Source organism: Rhinopithecus roxellana, chromosome 4 (assembly GCF_007565055.1).
Source record: "Rhinopithecus roxellana isolate Shanxi Qingling chromosome 4, ASM756505v1, whole genome shotgun sequence".
Taxonomy (NCBI): domain Eukaryota; kingdom Metazoa; phylum Chordata; class Mammalia; order Primates; family Cercopithecidae; genus Rhinopithecus; species Rhinopithecus roxellana.
In genome coordinates this window covers 99529327-99549321 of record NC_044552.1, presented here as the reverse complement: position 1 = coordinate 99549321, position 19995 = coordinate 99529327, and the positions used below count along the sequence as shown (strand labels likewise).

The 19995-nt window shown below is 38.4% G+C and overlaps 1 long non-coding RNA gene across 1 annotated transcript in view; it reads left to right on the top strand.

The window, feature by feature from the left end:
• Positions 1-19995, top strand: part of LOC115896946 — a 117966-nt gene that overhangs the window by 86752 nt on the left and 11219 nt on the right. The window contains exons 2-5 of the long non-coding RNA XR_004056890.1: positions 15422-15533; positions 16813-16959; positions 17560-17728; positions 18153-18338. This is a non-coding gene — a long non-coding RNA (uncharacterized LOC115896946). The remainder of the gene's footprint in view (positions 1-15421; positions 15534-16812; positions 16960-17559; positions 17729-18152; positions 18339-19995) is intronic.

Genomic DNA, 19995 nt, shown 5'->3' with positions numbered 1-19995 from the left:
AAAGTGTAGAGTTCTTACATACAATGAAAGGTTAAGTTGTTATCAGCTTAAAATAGCCTGTTACAAGGGGTTTTATGTAAGCCTCATGATAATTACAAAGAAAACATACATAGTAGTTACAAAAATATAAAAAGAAAGAATTCAAAGCATACTATCTCAGAAAACCATTAAACCACAAAGAAAAACAGCAAGTGAGGAAGAAACAATCTACAAACAACCAGAAAACAAATTACAAGATAGTAGTAGCAAGTCCTTATTTATATTTATCAGTAGTTACCCTGAATGTAAATCGATTAAATTCTCCAGTCAAAAGACATAGCGTTACTGAATAGATTAAAAACAAACAAACAAACTACATGCTTCCAATGAAGAGACTCACTTTACTAGTAAGGACACACATAAACTGAAAGTGAAGGGATGGGAAAGATATTTCACACAAATAGAAGTCAAAAGAGAGCAGAGGAAGCTATATTTATATAAGTCAAAAAACTTAAAAAGAGACAACAAAACTCATTATATAATGATAAAGGGGTCAATTCATCAAGAGGACATAACAATTGTAAATATGTATGCACCCAATATCAGAGCACCAAAATATATAAAGCATTTACGATATTATCTGAAGGCAGAGATAGAATATAATACCATAATAATAGGGGAACTTAATACCCCACTTTCAATAATGGAAAGATCATCTAGACAGAAAATCAATAAGAAAACACTGGACTTGAATTACACTGTAGACTAAATGAATCTAACAGACCTGTACAGAACATTTCATCCAACAGCAACAGAATACATGTTTTTCTCAAGCAAACATGGATCATTCTCCAGGACAGACCTTATGTTAGGCTATAAAATGAGTCTTACCAAATGTAAGAAGATGGAAATCATATCAATAACTTTTTTCTATCCCAATGGCATGAAACTAGAAATAAATAACAGGAGAAATCTTGGAAAATACACAAATATGTGAAAAGTAAAAAGCATTCTCCTAAACAACGAATTCGTCATGTAAGAAATCTAAAATAAAATTTTAAAAATGCCTAAAGACAAATAAAAATGGAAATACAATACAGCAAAACTTATGGGATGCAGCAAAGGAAGTCTTAAGAGGGAAATTTATAGCAATAAACACCAATATCAAAAAGAAGAAAGATCACAAATAAATAGTCTAATGTTATGCCTCAAGGAATTAGAAAAAGAAGAACAAACTAAGCACAAAATTAGCTGATGGAAATACATAACAAAGATCAGAGCAGAAATGAATAAAATAGAGACTAGAAAAACAAGTTGTGTGTGTGTGTGTGTGTGTGTGTGTGTGTGTTTGTGTGTGTGTTTTTTTTTTTTTTTTTTTTTTTAGATGGAGTTTTGCTCTTGTTGCTGGAGTGCAATGGCAAGATCTTGGCTCACCACAACCTCTGCCCCCCACCCAGGTTCAAGTGATTCTCCTGCCTCAGCCTCCCAACTACCTGGGATTACAAGCATGTACCACCACGCCTGGCTAATTTTGTATTTTTAGTAGAGATGGGGTTTCTCCATGTTGGTCAGGCTGGTCTCAAACTCCCAACCTCAGGTGTTGCGCCTGTCTTGGCCTCCCAAAGTGCTGAGATTACAGACATGAGACACCGCACCTGGCCAAGAGTTCATGTTTTGAAAAGATAAATAAAATTGACAAACCCCTTAGCTAGACTAGGAAATAAAGAGAACACTCACACAAATAAAATCAGAAATGAAAGAAGAGACATTATTACAGATTCCAGGGAAATACAAAGGATTATAAGAAGTTACTATGCCAAAAAATTGCATAACCTAGAAGAAATGAATACATTCCTAGACACAAACAATGTACTAAGAGTGAATCATGAAAAAATAGAGAACCTGAACAGACCAATAATGAGTATTGTTTGACAGAACAATAATGTGTGAGAAGACTGAATCAATAATAAAAAGTTTCCATCAAAGAAAAGCCCAGGACCAGATGGTTGAATTCTATCAAACATTTAAAGAACTAATACTAATCCTTCTCAAATTCTTTTGCAAAATTGAAGTGAATGGAATACTTCTCATTTTACAAGGCTAGCATTACCCTGATATCAAGGCCAGACAGGGACACTACAAGAAAGAAAAGCTACAGGCCAATATCCCTGATGAACATAAATGCAAAAATACTCAACACGATATTAGCAAACTGAATTCAACAATTCATGTTAAAAGAATCAGTCACCATGGTCAAGTGAGATTTATCCTTTGGATATGAGGATGACTTAACATATGCAAATCAATCAGTGTGATGCATCACATTAACAAAATGAAGAATAAAAATCATGTAATCATTTCAATAGATGCAGAAAACGCATTTGAAAAAATTCAACATCCTTTCATGATTAAAAAAAAAAAACTCATAATGAATTAGGTACAGAGGGAATGTACCTCAACAAAAATAAAGGCCATATGTAACAAACCTATAGCTAACATCATACTCAACAGTGATAGGTCGAAAGTTTTCCTCTAAGATCAGAGATAAGACAAGCATGCCCACTCTCATAATTTCTTTTCAGTGTAGTACTGGATATCCTAGCCAGAGCAACTAGGCAAGAGAAAGAAATAAAAGACATTCTAATAGAAAGAGAATAAGCAAAATTTTATCTCTGTTTGCTGATGACATGATCTTATGTATGGAAAACCCTAAAAGCTCCACTAAAAAACTGTTAGAACTGATAAAGGAATTCAGTAAAACTGCAGAATACTAAATCATTATACAAAAATCAGTAGCATTTCTATACATTAACAACAAACCACCTGAAAAGGAAATTAATCCTGTTTACAATAGCCAAAACAGTAACAAAAATACTTAGGAGTGGAAAATTTAAGCAAGGAAGTGAATAATCTGTATACTGGCTGGGCGTGGTGGCTTACGCCTGTAATCCCAGTACTTTGGGTGGCTAAGTTGGGCGGATCACAAGGTCAGGAGATAGAGACCATCCTGGTTAACACGGTGAAACCCCATCTCTACTAAAAATACAAAAAATTAGCCGGGCATGGTGGTGGGCACCTGTAGTCCCAGCTACTCGGGAGGCTGAGGCAGGAGAATGGCGTGAACCCGGGAGGCAGAGCTTGCAGTGAGCCGAGATCGCGCCACTGCACTCCAGCCTGGGTGACCGAGCGAGACTGTCTAAAAAAAAAAAAAAAAAAAAAAAAAAATCTGTATACTGTAAACTATAAAACACTGCTGAAAGAAATCGAATAAAACACAAATAAATGGAAAGACATCCTGTGTTCATGGACTGAAAGAATCAATATTGTTAAAATGTCTATATTACCCAAAGCAATCTACAAGTTTAATGCAACCCCTATCAAAACTCCAATATCATTTTTCACAAAAATAGAAAAAGACAGTCATTAAATTCTTATGGAGCTACAAAAGGCCCCAAATATCTAAAGCAATCTTGAGTAAAAAGAACAAAACTGGGCACATCACACTCCCTGATTTCAAGATATATTATAAGGTTATTTTAACCAAACGGCTGGCATAATACCACGTATCAACCAGTAGAACAGTGTACAAAGCCTAAAAATAAGTCCACATATTTACAGTCAATTGATCTTCCACAAAGGTGCCAAGAACACATAATGGGAAAGGACAGCTTCTTCTATAAATGGTCGTAGGAGAAGTGGATATCCACATCCAGAAGAATGAAATTGGATCCTTATTTCATATCATATATGAAAATCAACTCACAGTGAATGAAAGACCTAAATATAAGACCTGAAGCTGTAAAGCTACTAGAAGGAAGCATAGGGGGAAAGCTCTACAACATTGATCTGAGCAGTAATTTTTTATATATGATTCTGAAAGCACAGACAATAAAAGCAAAAGTAGATAAATGGACTATTAAACTAAAAAGCTTCTGCACAGCAAAGGAAACAACTAGCAAAATAAAGAAACAGCCCACAGAGTGGGAGAAAATATTTGCAAACTATACATCTGATAAAGAGTTAATATCCAAAATATATAAGAAACTCAAACAACTTAATAGCAAGAAAACAAATAACCTGATGAAAAAGTGGGCACATATTCCTATACATGAACAACAATCAAGCTGCGATCCAAATCAGGAACATACTCCTATTCACAGTTGCCACAAAAAGAATAAAATACCTAGTAATACAGCTTACCAGGGAGGTGAAAGATCACTACAAAGAGAACTACAAAACACTTCTCAAAGATATCAGAGATGACACAAACAAAAGAAAAACGCAAATCAAAACCACAATGAGATACCATTCCATGCTCATGGATAGGAAGAATCAATATCATTAAAATGGCCATGTTGCCTAAAGCAATTTACAGATTCAATGCTATTCCTATTAAACTACCATTAAGATTCTTCACAGAACTAGAAAAAACTATTTTAAAATCCATATAGAATTGAAAAAATGCAAAAGGCAATCCTAAGCAAAAAGAACAATGCTGGAGGCATGATACTACCCAACTTCAAACTATACTACAGGGCTACAGTAACCAAAACAGCATGGTTTTGGTACAAAAACAGACACATAGACTAGTGGAACAGAATAGAGAACCCAGAAATAAGGCTGCACACTTACAACTATCTGATTTTTGACAATCATAACAAAAACAAGCAATGAGGAAAAAGTTCCCTGTTTAATAAATGGTGCTGGGATAACTGGCTAGCCATATGCAGAAGATTGAAACTGGGCCCCTTTCTTAAACTATATACAAAAATTAACTCAAGATCAATTAAAGACTTAAATATAAAACCTAAAGCTATAAAAATCCTGGAAGACAACCTAGGCAATACCATTTAGAACATAGGCATGGGCAGAGATTTAATGATGAAGACTCCAAAAGCAATTGCGACAAAAGCAAAAATTGACAAATGGATCTAATTAGACAAGAATTTCTGCACAGCAAAATCAACTGTCAACAGAGTAAACAGACAACTTACAGAATGGGAGAAAATTTCTGCAAACTATGCATCTGACAAAGGTCTAATATCCAGCACCTCTAAGGTACTTAGCAAATTTACATGAAAAAAAAAAAAAAACCATAAAAAAGTGGGCAAGGGACATGAACAGACACTTCTTGAAAGAAGACATACATGTGGGGCCAACAATCATATAAAATAAGCTCAACATCACTGATCATTAGAGAAACGCAAATCAAAACCACAATGAGATACCATCTCACACCAGTCAGAATGGCTATGACTAAAAAGTCGAAAAATAACAGATGCTGGCAAGGTTGTGGAGAAAAAGGAACGCTTATATACTGTTGGTGGGAGTATAAATTAGTTCAATCGTTGTGGAAGACAACGTGACAATTCCTCAAAGACCTACAAATAGAAATACCATTTGATCCAAGAATCCCATTACCAGGTATATACCCAAAGGAATATAAATCATTCTTTTATAAAGACACATGCATGTGTATGTTCACTGCAGCACTATTCACAATAACAAAGAATGGAATCAACCTAAATGCCCATCAATGGCAGACTAGATAAAGAAAATGTGGTACATATATACCATGGAATACTAGGCAGCCATATAAAAGAATGAGATCATGTCCTTTACAGGGACATGGATGAAGCTGGAGAACATTATCCTTAGCAGATTAATTCAGGAACAGAAAACCAAATACTGCATGTTCTCATTTGTAAGTGGGGGCTAAATGATGAGAACACATGGACACACAGAGGGGAACAACACATACTGGGGCCTATCAGAGGGTGGAGGCTTGGAGGGATGAGGATCAGGAAAAATAGCTAATGGATCCTAGGCTTAATACCTGGGTGATGAAATAATCCATACAACAACCCCCCATGACACAAGTTTACCTATGTAACAAGCCTATACATGCACACCTGAACTTAAAAGTTAATTTTTTTTTCAAAGGGGAAAAAAGTGGGTAAAGGACCTGAACAGACATTTCTCAAAAGAAGACATAAAAATAGGTACATGAAAAAATGCTCAGCATCACTAATCAGCAGGGAAATGCATATTAAAATTGCAATGAGATATCGCCTTACACGTGTTAGAACGGCTGTTATCAGAAAGATGAAAGATAACAAGTATTGGTGAGTCTGCAGAGCAAAGAGAACCCTTGTACATTGTTGCTGGGTATGTAACAACCCTTGTACATTGTTGTTGGGTATGTGATAGTACAGCTATTATAGAAAACAGTATGGAGGTTCCTTACAAAAGCCAAAAATAGAACTATATGATCCAGCAATCTCATATTTGAGTATATATCCAAAGGAAATGAAATCAATATGGTGCAGGGATATCTGCACTCCCATGTTCATTGTAGCATTATTTACAATAGCCAAGATATGGAATCAACCTAAGCACCCATCAATGGATCTACAGCTGAAGAAAATGTGGTGTATATACACAATGAGATACTATTCAGCCTTTCAAAAAAGAAAATTCTCTCATTTGTGACCATATAGATGAACTTGGAGGACATTATGGGAAGTGAAATAAGCCAGGCACAGAAAGACAAATGATCTTACTTATATGTGGAAACTTAAAAAGTCTAACTCCTGGACATAGCATAAAATGATGGTTACCAAAGGCTGGGGGGAAGGGGGAGAAAATGGGAAGTTGTTAGTTAGTCAAAGGGTACAAAGTTTCAGTTAGTAGGAATAAGTTTTGAGATCTATTGCATGGCAGGGTGACTGGAGTCAATAATAATGTATTATATATTTCAAAGTAACTAAGAGTAAATTAAAAAATGACTCAGCACAAAAAATGATAAGCGAGGTGATGGATATATTAATTAACTGGGTTTAATTATTCCAGTTTGTGTATAAATATGAAAATATCACATTGTGCCTCACAAATGTATAAAATTATGAATTTTCAATGAAAAATATTCATTTTTAAAAATCCTTCAGTGATTGTATTAAAGTCATAAAAGAGATTATAAACATTTCCTATTAACATTAGGAAAAGCTAGATGAATGGCTTATTGGAACTCTGTACTGATTCTGCAACTTCTCTGTAAGTCTAAAATTATTTCAAAATTGAAAGTTAAAAATATCCTTTTGGCAGCAGTGTGGAGGATGAAGTAGAGAAGTAGGCTGGAGGGGGGTATTGTGGTAATCCGAGGTGAGGAAGGTCTGAAATCAGACCACAGCAGAAGGCCTGGAGGAGACAAGAGGGTGGATGAGAGAAATTTAGGAGTGAGGAGAGTCAGGATTCAGTGACTGGATGAGGTTGGAGATGGAGCCATTACAGGGACAAGCTTGCATGAAGTGATAATATTCTTCCTTTAGCAGGAGAAAGAAATTTAACTTTGAATCAGATGTGAGATAAGACCAAATGTTAGAGGGTGTTTGAAGAAATTGAATGACTCCCTTCTAGCTGAGTAAGATTTTCAAGTGAAGTGTAACTCAGTGTCCAACCCTCTACCAAAAGAGAATACACAGCAGGACGGCTTCTTTCAAGACCAGAGGAGGTGGCCAGGGCTTTTTATGTGAGCACCATGAATTTGTGTCTGAAGTAGGAATAGTGTGAGAGGAGTCACTAGACTCTACAGGAACTCGCAAATTTTCAGGCCTGTGATGTTTCAGGGAAACCTGAATGCTTCTTTGAAAATGATTGAATTTATACAGTAGCCTTAAGAAAGATTCATGAAGCGAGTGTTGTGTTAAACTCTAGTCTCAGAGTGTTAGTTCTAAATGATTCCCGGCCTTGGGTAAAATCTCTTAATGGTTTTTTTCCTTTTTCTTTTTTCTTTTTTTTAGTTGTTGTTATTTTCTGTTTTACTTTTTTTTTTTTTTATTATACTTTAAGTTCTAGGGTACATGTGCATAACGTGCAGGTTTGTTACAAATGTATACTTGTGCCATGTTGGTGTGCTGCACCCATCAACTCGTCAGCACCCATCAATTCGTCATTTATATCAGGTATAACTCCCAATGCAATCCCTCCCCCTTCCCCCCTCCCCATGATAGGCCCCGATGTGTGATGTTCCCCTTCCCGAGTCCAAGTGATGTCATTGTTCAGTTCCCACCTATGAGTGAGAACATGCGGTGTTTGGTTTTCTTTTCTTGTGATAGTTTGCTAAGAATGATGGTTTCCAGCTGCATCCATGTCCCTACAAAGGACACAAACTCATCCTTTTTTTATGGCTGCATAATATTCCATGGTGTATATGTACCACATTTTCTTAATCCAGTCTGTCACAGATGGACATTTGGGTTGATTCCAAGTCTTTGCTATTGTGAATAGTGCCACAATAAACATACGTGTGCATGTGTCTTTATAGCAGCATGATTTATAATCCTTTGGGTATATACCCAGTAGTGGGATGGCTGGGTCATATGGTACATCTAGTTCTAGATCCTTGAGGAATCGCCATACTGTTTTCCATAATGGTTGAACTAGTTTACAATCCCACCAACAGTGTAAAAGTGTTCCTATTTCTCCACATCCTCTCCAGCACCTGTTGTCTCCTGACTTTTTAATGATTGCCATTCTAACTGGTGTGAGATGGTATCTCATTGTGGTTTTGATTTGCATTTCTCTGATGGCCAGTGATGATGAGCATTTTTTCATGTGTCTGTTGGCTGTATGAATGTCTTCTTTTGAGAAATGTCTGTTCATATCCTTTGGCCACTTTTTGATGGGGTTGTTTGTTTTTTTCTTATAAATTTGTTTGAGTTCTTTGTAGATTCTGGATATTAGCCCTTTGTCAGATGAGTAGATTGCAAAAATTTTCTCCCATTCTATAGGTTGCCTGTTCACTCTGATGGTAGTTTCTTTTGCTGTGCAGAAGCTCTTTAGTTTAATTAGATCCCATTTGTCAATTTTGGCTTTTGCTGCCATTGCTTTTGGTGTTTTAGACATGAAGTCCTTGCCCATGCCTGTGTCCTGAATGGTACTAGCTAGGTTTTCTTCTAGGGTTTTTATGGTATTAGGTCTAACATTTAAGTCTCTAATCCATCTTGAATTAATTTTCGTATAAGGAGTAAGGAAAGGATCCAGTTTCAGCTTTCTACTTGTGGCTAGCCAATTTTCCCAGCACCATTTATTAAATAGGGAATCCTTTCCCCATTTCTTGTTTCTCTCAGGTTTGTCAAAGATCAGATGGCTGTAGATGTGTGGTATTATTTCTGAGGACTCTGTTCTGTTCCACTGGTCTATATCTCTGTTTTGGTGCCAGTACCATGCTGTTTTGGTTACTGTAGCCTTGTAGTATAGTTTGAAGTCAGGTAGCGTGATGCCTCCAGCTTTGTTCTTATGACATAGGATTGTCTTGGCAATGTGGGCTCTTTTTTGGTTCCATATGAACTTTAAAGCAGTTTTTTCCAATTCTGTGAAGAAACTCATTGGTAGCTTGATGGGGATGGCATTGAATCTATAAATAACCTTGGGCAGTATGGCCATTTTCACGATATTGATTCTTCCTATCCATGAGCATGGTATGTTCTTCCATTTGTTTGTGTCCTCTTTTATTTCACTGAGCAGTGGTTTGTAGTTCTCCTTGAAGAGGTCCTTGACATCCCTTGTAAGTTGGATTCCTAGGTATTTTATTCTCTTTGAAGCAATTGTGAATGGAAGTTCATTCCTGATTTGGCTCTCTGTTTGTCTGTTACTGGTGTATAAGAATGCTTGTGATTTTTGCACATTAATTTTGTATCCTGAGACTTTGCTGAAGTTGCTTATCAGCTTAAGGAGATTTTGGGCTGAGACAATGGGGTTTTCTAAATATACAATCATGTCATCTGCAAACAGGGACAATTTGACTACTTCTTTTCCTAACTGGATACCCTTGATTTCTTTCTGTTGCCTGATTGCCCTAGCCAGAACTTCCAACACTATGTTGAATAGGAGTGGTGAGAGAGGGCATCCCTGTCTTGTGCCAGTTTTCAAAGGGATTTTTTCCAGTTTTTGCCCATTCAGTATGATATTGGCTGTGGGTTTGTCATAAATAGCTCTTATTATTTTGAGGTACGTTCCCTCAATACCGAATTTATTGAGCGTTTTTAGCATGAAGGGCTGTTGAATTTTGTCAAAAGCCTTTTCTGCATCTCTTGAGATAATCATGTGGTTCTTGTCTTTGGTTCTGTTTATATGCTGGATTATGTTTATTGATTTGCGAATGTTGAACCAGCCTTGCATCCCAGGGATGAAGCCCACTTGATCATGGTGGATAAGCTTTTTGATGTGCTGCTGAATCCGGTTTGCCAGTATTTTATTGAGGATTTTTGCATCGATGTTCATCAGGGATATTGGTCTAAAATTCTCTGTTTTTGTTGTGTCTCAGCCAGGCTTTGGTATCAGGATGATGTTGGCCTCATAAAAAGAGTTAGGGAGGATTCCCTCTTTTTCCATTGATTGGAATAGTTTCAGAAGGAATGGTACCAGCTCCTCCTTGTACCTCTGGTAGAATTCAGCTGTGAATCCACCTGGTCCTGGACTTTTTTTGGTGGGTAGGTTATTAATTATTGCCTCAATTTCAGAGCCTACTATTGGTCTATTTAGGGATTCAACTTCTTCCTGGTTTACTCTTGGAAGAGTGTAAGTGTCCAGGAAAGTATCCATTTCTTCTAGATTTTCTAGTTGATTTGCGTAGAGGTGTTTATAGTATTCTCTGATGGTAGTTTGTATTTCTGTGGGGTCGGTGATGATATCCCCTTTATCATTTTTTATTGCGTCTATTTGATTCTTCTCTCTTTTCTTCTTTATTAGTCTTGCTAGCGGTCTGTCAATTTTGTTGATTTTTTCAAAAAACCAACTCCTGGATTCATTGATTTTTTGGAGGGTTTTTTGTGTCTCTATCTCCTTCAGTTCTGCTCTGATCTTCGTTATTTCTTGCCTTCTGCTAGCTTTTGAATGTGTTTGCTCTTGCTTCTCCAGTTCTTTTAATTGTGATATTAGAGTGTCAATTTTAGATCTTTCCTGCTTTCTCTTGTGGGCATTTAGTGCTATACATTTCCCTCTACACACTGCTTTAAATGTGTGCCAGAGATTCTGGTATGTTGTATCTTTGTTCTCATTGGTTTCAAAGAACATCTTTATTTCTGCCTTCATTTCGTTATGTACCCAGTAGTCATTCAGGAGCAGGTTGTTCAGTTTCCATGTAGTTGAGCGGTTTTGATTGAGTTTCTTAGTCCTGAGTTCTAGTTTGATTGCACTGTGGTCTGAGAGACAGTTTGTTATAATTTCTGTTCTTTTACATTTGCTGAGGAGTGCTTTACTTCCAAGTATGTGGTCAATTTTGGAATAAGTGCGATGTGGTGGTGAGAAGAATGTATATTCTGTTGATTTGGGGTGGAGAGTTCTATAGATGTCTATTAGGTCTGCTTGGTGCAGAGATGAGTTCAATTCCTGGATATCCTTGTTAACTTTCTGTCTCGTTGACCTGTCTAATGTTGACAGTGGAGTGTTGAAGTCTCCCATTATTATTGTATGGGAGTCTAAGTCTCTTTGTAAGTCTCTAAGGACTTGCTTTATGAATCTGGGTGCTCCTGTATTGGGTGCATATATATTTAGGATAGTTAGCTCTTCCTGTTGAATTGATCCCTTTACCATTATGTAATGTCCTTCTTTGTCTCTTTTGATCTTTGATGGTTTAAAGTCTGTTTTATCAGAGACTAGGATTGCAACCCCTGCTTTTTTTTGTTCTCCATTTGCTTGGTAGATCTTCCTCCATCCCTTTATTTTGAGCCTATGTATGTCTCTGCATGTGAGATGGGTCTCCTGAATACAGCAGACTGATGGGTCTTGACTCTTGATCCAGTTTGCCAGTCTGTGTCTTTTAATTGGAGCATTTAGTCCATTTACGTTTAAGGTTAATATTGTTATGTGTGACCTTGATCCAGCCATTATGATATTAACTGGTTATTTTGCTCGTTAGTTGATGCAGTTTCTTCCTAGCCTCGATGGTCTTTACATTTTGGCATGTTTTTGCAATGGCTGGTACCGGTTGTTCCTTTCCATGTTTAGTGCTTCCTTCAGGGTCTCTTGTAAGGCAGGCCTGGTGGTGACAAAATCTCTAAGCATTTGCTTATCTGTAAAGGATTTTATTTCTCCTTCACTGATGAAACTTAGTTTGGCTGGATATGAAATTCTGGGTTGAAAATTCTTTTCTTTAAGAATGTTGAATATTGGCCCCCACTCTCTTCTGGCTTGTAGAGTTTCTGCCGAGAGATCTGCTGTTAGTCTGATGGGCTTCCCTTTGTGGGTAACCCGACCTTTCTCTCTGGCTGCCCTTAAGATTTTTTCCTTCATTTCAACTTTGGTGAATCTGGCAATTATGTGTCTTGGAGTTACTCTTCTCGAGGAGTATCTTTGTGGCATTCTCTGTATTTCCTGAATTTGAATGTTGGCCTGCCCTACTAGGTTGGGGAAGTTCTCCTGGATGATATCCTGAAGAGTGTTTTCCAACTTGGTTCCATTTTCCCCCTCACTTTCAGGCACCCCAATCAGACGTAGATTTGGTCTTTTTACATAATCCCATACTTCTTGTAGGCTTTGTTCATTTCTTTTTCTTAATTTTTCTTTTGGTTTCTCTTCTCGCTTCATTTCATTCATTTGATCCTCAGTCGCTGATACTCTTTATTCCACTTGATCGAGTCGGTTACTGAAGCTTGTGCATTTGTCACGTATTTCTCGTGTCATGGTTTTCATCTCTGTCATTTCATTTATGACCTTCTCTGCATTAATTAGTCTAGCTGTCAATTCTTCCACTCTTTTTTCAAGATTTTTAGTTTCTTTGCACTGGGTACATAATTCCTCCTTTAGCTCTGAGAAATTTGATGGACTGAAGCCTTCTTCTCTCCTCTCGTCCAAGTCATTCTCTGACCAGCTTTGATCCGTTGCTGGCGATGGGCTGCGCTCCTTTGCAGGGGGAGATGCGCTCTTATTTTTTGAATTTCCAGCTTTTCTGCCCTGCTTTTTCCCCATCTTTGTGGTTTTATCTGCCTCTGGTCTTTGATGATGGTGACATACTGATGGGGTTTTGGTATAGGTGTCCTTCCTGTTTGATAGTTTTCCTTCTAACAGTCAGGACCCTCAGTTGTAGGTCTGTTGGAGATTGCTTGAGGTCCACTCCAGACCCTGTTTGCCTGGGTATCAGCAGCAGAGGTTGCAGAAGATAGAATATTGCTGAACAGCGAGTGTACCTGTCTGATTCTTACTTTGGAAGCTTCCTCTCAGGGGTGTACTCCACCCTGTGCGGTGTGGGGTGTCAGACTGCCCCTAGTGGGGGATGTCTCCCAGTTAGGCTACTCAGGGGTCAGGGACCCACTTGAGCAGGCAGTCTGTCCGTTCTCAGATCTCAACCTCCGTGTTGGGAGATCCACTGCTCTCTCCAAAGCTGTCAGACAGAGTCGTTTGTGTCTGCAAAGGTTTCTGCTGCTTTTGTTGTTGTTGTTAACTGTGCCCTGTCCCCAGAGGTGGAGTCTACAGAGACAGGCAGGTTTCCTTGCGGTGCCGTGAGCTCCACCCAGTTCGAGCTTCCCAGCGGCTTTGTTTACCTACTTAAGCCTCAGCAATGGCAGGCGCCCCTCCCCCAGCCTCGCTGCTGCCTTGTGGTTAGATTGCAGACTGCTGTGTTAGGAATGAGGGAGGCTCCTTGGGCGTGGGACCCTCCCGACCAGGTGTGGGATATATTCTCCTGGTGTGCCCGTTTGCTTAAAGCGCAGTATTGGGGTGGGAGTTACCCGATTTTCCAGGTGTTGTGTGTCTCAGTTCCCCTGGCTAGGAAAAGGGATTCCCTTCCCCCTTGCGCTTCCCAGGTGAGGCGATGCCTAGCCCTGCTTCAGCTCTTGCTGGTCAGGCTGCAGCAACTGACTAGCACCGATTGTCCGGCACTCCCTAGTGAGATGACCCCAGTACCTCAGTTGAAAATGCAGAAATCACCTGTCTTCTGTGTCGCTCGCACTAGGAGTTGGAGACTGGAGCTGTTCCTATTCGGCCATCTTGCTCAATGGTTTTTTTCTTTATCATTTGATCAACTGCTGTGACCTAAATCTATCAGCTAGATTGAATTAGAGGTTTACTCTTCCTGAAGGAAGACAGGTGGAAATATGCCTTACAAAGCCATTTCTCAGGGATCATTTATTTTCTCATTTAATTCACGACTGGCTATTTGATGGTAAGCTAATTGGCTGCATGTGAAATATTTAGATGTTTTGTTTCATATGATATCCCAAACTGGTTTATCTTACAGGCTGAATTTACTGAATTAATCAATTATGTGACTGTCATCCAGTTATTTTTCTGTCAACCATTCCAAAAGTGTGAACATTTTCAATAACACTAAGAATTACTTTAAAAGTTTGATGTAGTTTGTCTTGTAAAGGGTGCTTCAAAGGAGATAAGAATCTACATATATATTAAAAATGTAAATCCTGTATTTCACATTATATTATTGGGTGCATTTTTCTAATGATTTAAGAGATTAGATGAAAACTACTTCGGAAGCTATTGTTTCCCAAATCTTAGGCTTGGTAATAAGAGAAGAGGGAAACACAGTCAATTAAGAATGCTTTCTAGCCAGGAACAGTGTGTCATGCCTGTAATCCCAGCGCTTTGGGAGGCCGAAGCAGGTGGATCACCAGGTCAGGAGTTCAAGACCAGCCTGGCCAAGATGGTGAAACCCCATCTCTACTGAAAATACAAAAATTAGCTGGGTGCGGTAGCAGGTGCCTGTAATCCCAGCTACTCGGGAAGCTGAGGCAGGAGAATCTCTTGTACCCAGGGGGCAGAGGTTAGAGTGAGCTGGGTGAGACCCCGTCTCAAAAAAAAAAAAAAAAAAAAAAAAAAAAAAAAAAAAAAAAAAGCTTTCTGTGTGCATAAGACTGTAGATGTCATGAAGAGAGTAAGATAAAAGAGAAGAAAGAAAAAAATCAAAATGAAAGAAAGCATTGTCCTAGCCCTCCAGGAATTATAAACAATAAAATGAAAGCATAGTTATCTATCTTATCTGTCTATATAGAAAGAGAAAAATAGAACGGTGATTTCAAGATCAAGGGAAATACAAATTGAACATTTTGAAAGTATGCATTTAAGTGCTAAATAGGAGCTGGGTGTGATGGCTCACACCTGTAATCCCAGCACTTTGTGAGGCCAAGGTGGGCAGATCACTTGAGGACAGCAATTCGAGACAAGCCTGGTCAACATGGTGGAACCCCATTCCTACTAAAAAAAAAAAAAAAAAATTAGCCAGTCATGGTGGCAGGCACCTGTAATCCCAGCTACTCAGGAGGCTGTGGCAGGAGAATTGCATGAACCCAGGAGGCAGAGTTTTCAGTGAGCCAAGATTGCTCTACTGCACTCCAGCCTGGATGACAGAGCGAGGCTCCATCTCAAAAAAAAAGTGCTAAACAGGAACATATTTACAAACACCCACAATGATAATGCCTTTTTGTTTTCTAAGGTACAAAGAAGATGATAAAATGTAGTCACGAAAAGTCAGATGAAAACACAAGCCTCCAGGAAAGTTGCAGCCAACAAATTTCACAATCTTGTTCCAGGAATGCCTGACCCAGGTAATAACTTTGATTCACAACTAAGCCATTAGAAGAAGGAGCTATGGAAATTATTCTAATGGACAATATAGTTGTTTGAATTTTTACATCAGAAATGTCTGAATCTCCATCTCCCTAAGGGAGACACTTTGGAGCCAGTCAAACTGACAATTGTAGTACTGAAACCTGTGTTGTCCTGCCACTAAACTGTAAAATGCAAGATGTTTGGAAGACTAACACATAAACTGGCCCAAACTGGTCAGGATGATTGTTTTCCTATCTTTTCTCACCATGTTGTAGTCTATCAAAAAGAGCTGTTGTCTGCTTCTGGATAGAAAAAAAGAAGTTTTTTGACAGGCCATCACAAAACAACTATTTTAAAATGAGCAGTAGATTTTAATCTTAGTAGACTAAGGGTGGCTTTTGTCACACACTTTTGACTACCTAAATTGAAGGCTTTCAAAAGGAAAATATTCAAAAGAACCCCCAGTGAGTCAGCAAAGACTTTGAAAAGATTGTGTATATTTTCTAAAGCATATTTTTAAAAAAATCATGTACAGGGGGAAGTGTAGAACATGTACCCACAAGAGCTAAATTTAAAAAGTGTGCGTACAGTGAACACATGCGTAGCATATGGATGCGACTGACGGAAGAGGGCCTGGCCTCCATTCAAGACACCACTCACAGCAGATGCACCGTCATAAATTTGAGCTACACAGCCACATCCTCGCTGGTCAGGTTCCAGTCAGTTGTCTTTGAATCCAGTATGGTTAATGCACCCTCAAACTCCAGCTTTCGTTTTGGTAGGAGGGAAGAGAAATTCCTATGTGAAAAAGCCAAATTACACATATCCCAGACTGATAAATAGTCATTCATTCCTTACCTCTTGTGAGACTTTGGCAAGTAAAATCCCTGGCAAATTTTCATTTCAGCTTTTTAGCCTAACAGATCTTGCCTATTGTCTGTCATCTGATTCCAACACACATCAAGGATGGACAGTCAGACTTGATAGGATTACCACATTTTCTAGTATTAAATCATATTTCTCAAATTAAAAGGCTCTGAATATAACAAGTAGTAAGAAAACCTCTCCTACTTTTCCTTTTATGGTCTCCGCCACCCCCCAAAAAAGTATACATTCATTTATTTGCTGGTGGGGTTCTTGGGTGTTCACTTAAAATGGTGACACAGATGCTGAAACATTTTTAACATATTTGTGAAATATGTAAGTATTTTATAATTCAAATCACATATTTGAATTTTCTCTCTATGGACCTAAAGATGAAGTAGTTTATTACAGTTTTCTGCAGATTCATGCAATAACTGATGACTTTGATGATGAAAGGTGCAGCGTTCAACCAGACCAGCAACTGGTGAAAAGTACCATCTCCACAAATCAAATAGATGGTCATCTTTGGTCCTCACTGGATGCGCACAGCAGATGTTGGTAAGGAGGGGCCTGCTTTGCACAATCCTTTGGACAAATAATTTGATAACTTTGGCAGAATGGAATCTACTAATTTGATTCTTAGAATTCTAGGTGGTGGAACAGTAGCAGATGCCTCACAAAATATTAGCATCCATGTTTAACTGCTCCTCATCACATCCTCTTCACTCCTCTTTGGGGAGCTTCATTTTAAATTAGATGCAGCTGCAGAGTGAAAGATTTCTTTCATGTTCCTATTTAGTATGAAAACAATAGCAAAAATAAACATTCAATTTCCAAACTTTTAGGAATTCTTCCTTTGACTTTGACTTTTTTTTTTTTTTTTATGGGAGAGGGAAGGTTTGATCAGGGTGCTGTTTTAAAGACCATCTAACAGAAATTCCATGGAGAACTATTCATTTTTCACATTCCTCCAGCAAAATTCACTAAACGTGCCTAAGGTGCTCATTTCAAAAACTGCATATAAGCAGGTTATTTTCTCTTGTTCTGACAAGTTTCAATCACATATTTATTTCATTTGATTCATTTTAGTGAAGTGGACATTAATCCTACTTTAATTTCATTGCTCAAGGAATTAATGTGTCATTTGTTGGTTACCAGGTTTCAAAAGAGAAGGGAAAACACTTGTAAAAAATGGAAGTTTCATCTCTGGCCTGCATTACAGCTTCTGGCATATTTTTAGATGCCAACAAGTAATGTCAAAGAAACAGCTGTTACAATGATCCTGCTTAACAGCCATAAAGGAATGAAGATTTCCACAGAGAACTTTGTGAGTATACCTGGCATGTGTATCATTGTTTGAGTTACTTCCAGTTGATAATCAGAGAAGTTTAATTCTCCTTTCTCTCTTTCTCATTCTCCTCTTGCCCTGAGTTTTCTTTTCTTTTGTCATGGCCTTGCAAGTTGCAAAGAATTGCTGTTTTTCAGCTCCCTACAGTGAAGTAGTGGGAAACAGGAAGTCTACTCTCTTTGTGTCATTTGGGATAGCTCTTTCTGGAGTTTGTTTCTTGAGTTACATTTGCCTATAGATTCAAAGTGATCTAAAGGGCAAACCGGGAAGGGAAAGCCTAGAATAGCCTCTTTGTCTGAGGCCTTTCAAATCTCTGCAGTCATTAATACTTTATCGACTACCTGTGGAATAAGAAATGTCTGGGTTGGCTGCTTCTAGCAAAAAAAGTTTCTTTTCCCTTCAGATCAGTCTCCACAGAGCTGCCATTTCCTGCTGACTGAGAGACAAGATGGAGTGCCAGATTGTCATTTAGTTTAACTCCATGGAAATGAGGCAAGGGAATCTGACCATGACTAAACCTTTGCGTCCAGCAAAAGAACACAGGGTAATCAAGGAAACCTTCTGCTGGCCCTCGGAAGACAGACTGTTGGTAAGTTTAGGCTTAAACGTGTTAGGCTGGCAGAGGGGGAGTCCCGAGGAACACAGAGGTGACAAAAACTCTTAGCATTCATTTATTCAGACCTTTCATTAAGCCAGAATCGAAGCACTTCCTTTAAGAAGGCTGCCCTAAAGATATGGCTGACTTTTATGACCAAGAAAAGGTAAACAGAAAAACAGACCCACCAGCCAGCAGAGGAATGACTAACCACAATGCTCAGGAGGTCTAGCACAGCTCAACTATTCCAGCTGTTTTCCTGACTTCTGTGTGTACATACATATACATGTACACACACACACACACACACACCTTTGTCAACCTTAGTTTTGCAAGTCTCTTGTTCAATTGCTTGTGTAGGACTTAGAGGAAAGAGAAATGAGCATCAAAATAAGCTTCTTTCTTTCTCTCTTTCTCTCCAGTTCTTAATTCTTAAATTGCCTAGTTTAAATAAAACAATTTTAAAAGACAGACTTACTTACAGCAATAATAGCAACCTAAAAACATTTGTAAAGTATCTTTTAAAATTCATTATAAAAGCATATTTTACATGTAAATTTTGCAGATAGATTTTAAAAATTTCCGGGGTCCCCAAAACATTTTTGTCTTCTCACATTTGCTTGTAATATGTGTAACAGCAATGTGGACCTAGCCGTTACATGCACCTAGACCTAAAAGTGTATAATGTGGTTCAAGTTTTGTGGGTTGAAATTTAAATTTCCAGAAATTATCTTGCTCACAGTCCAATTTTCTGTTAGGCACCAAGTTAATTTCTTGCAGGTCTCAGGTTTGTGGATTCATGCTGATTTGTCAGGCTGCTGGTGTCGTATTGATTAAGTAGTTATATTCTTAAGGACTTTTCAACTAATAGCAAATTTATATTTATTAGTTAGCTGGACAGAATGGGAATACTCAGCATGTTGCCCAAGTTTCAGTTTAGCACTTCATTTTGCAAACTCTTTTACACTGCTATTTTTGCAAATTATTTCTCACAACAGTCCTGTGAGATAGGCTAACGATGTTGTCCGGAAGCTGTCTAGGTTTTAGAAAGGGTACATGATGTGTCCTGAGACAGCAGCAGAGCCAAGATTAGAATTCGCAGTTCCTGGGGCTCAGGCAGCCACGCCTTGCCACCCATTCAGTATGTCCACCCCCTTCTTTTAATTATATTAAGTTTCGGTGCCACTGCAGAATAACAGATTAAGATAAAATAACACCGTTCAAATGGAAATGGAGTCCATGTCTGTAAAGGCAGAGTGTGGTGTTCAGCGGCCTGAGTGGTGCCTCTTGAGGGCCTGAATGCTCCCTTTCCTCTGGAGCCCCCTAAAGAAATGGCTCCCTGACAAGCTCTTTCTAGTTCTCTTCTGAGTCATGCTGTTTGAACTGAAAGATTATTTAGTTCAATTCCTTGTTTTGCAGACACAGAAAGTCAGGTCTGGAGAGATTGAGTTTTGCCCAAAGTCTCAATGTAAAATTGGGTTATTGTCATGGGAAGAACCCAAATCTCCAGATGCTGCCTTCAGCACTGTTCCCTGAACTACCCTATTTCTCAAGACTGGCTCCTGAACCACTTTCCATGGAGTTAGAAAGTGAATAGAGGTATCAGTCAATGTCCATACAGCATGAATTTGGGGGCCTTTCTGATTTAAAG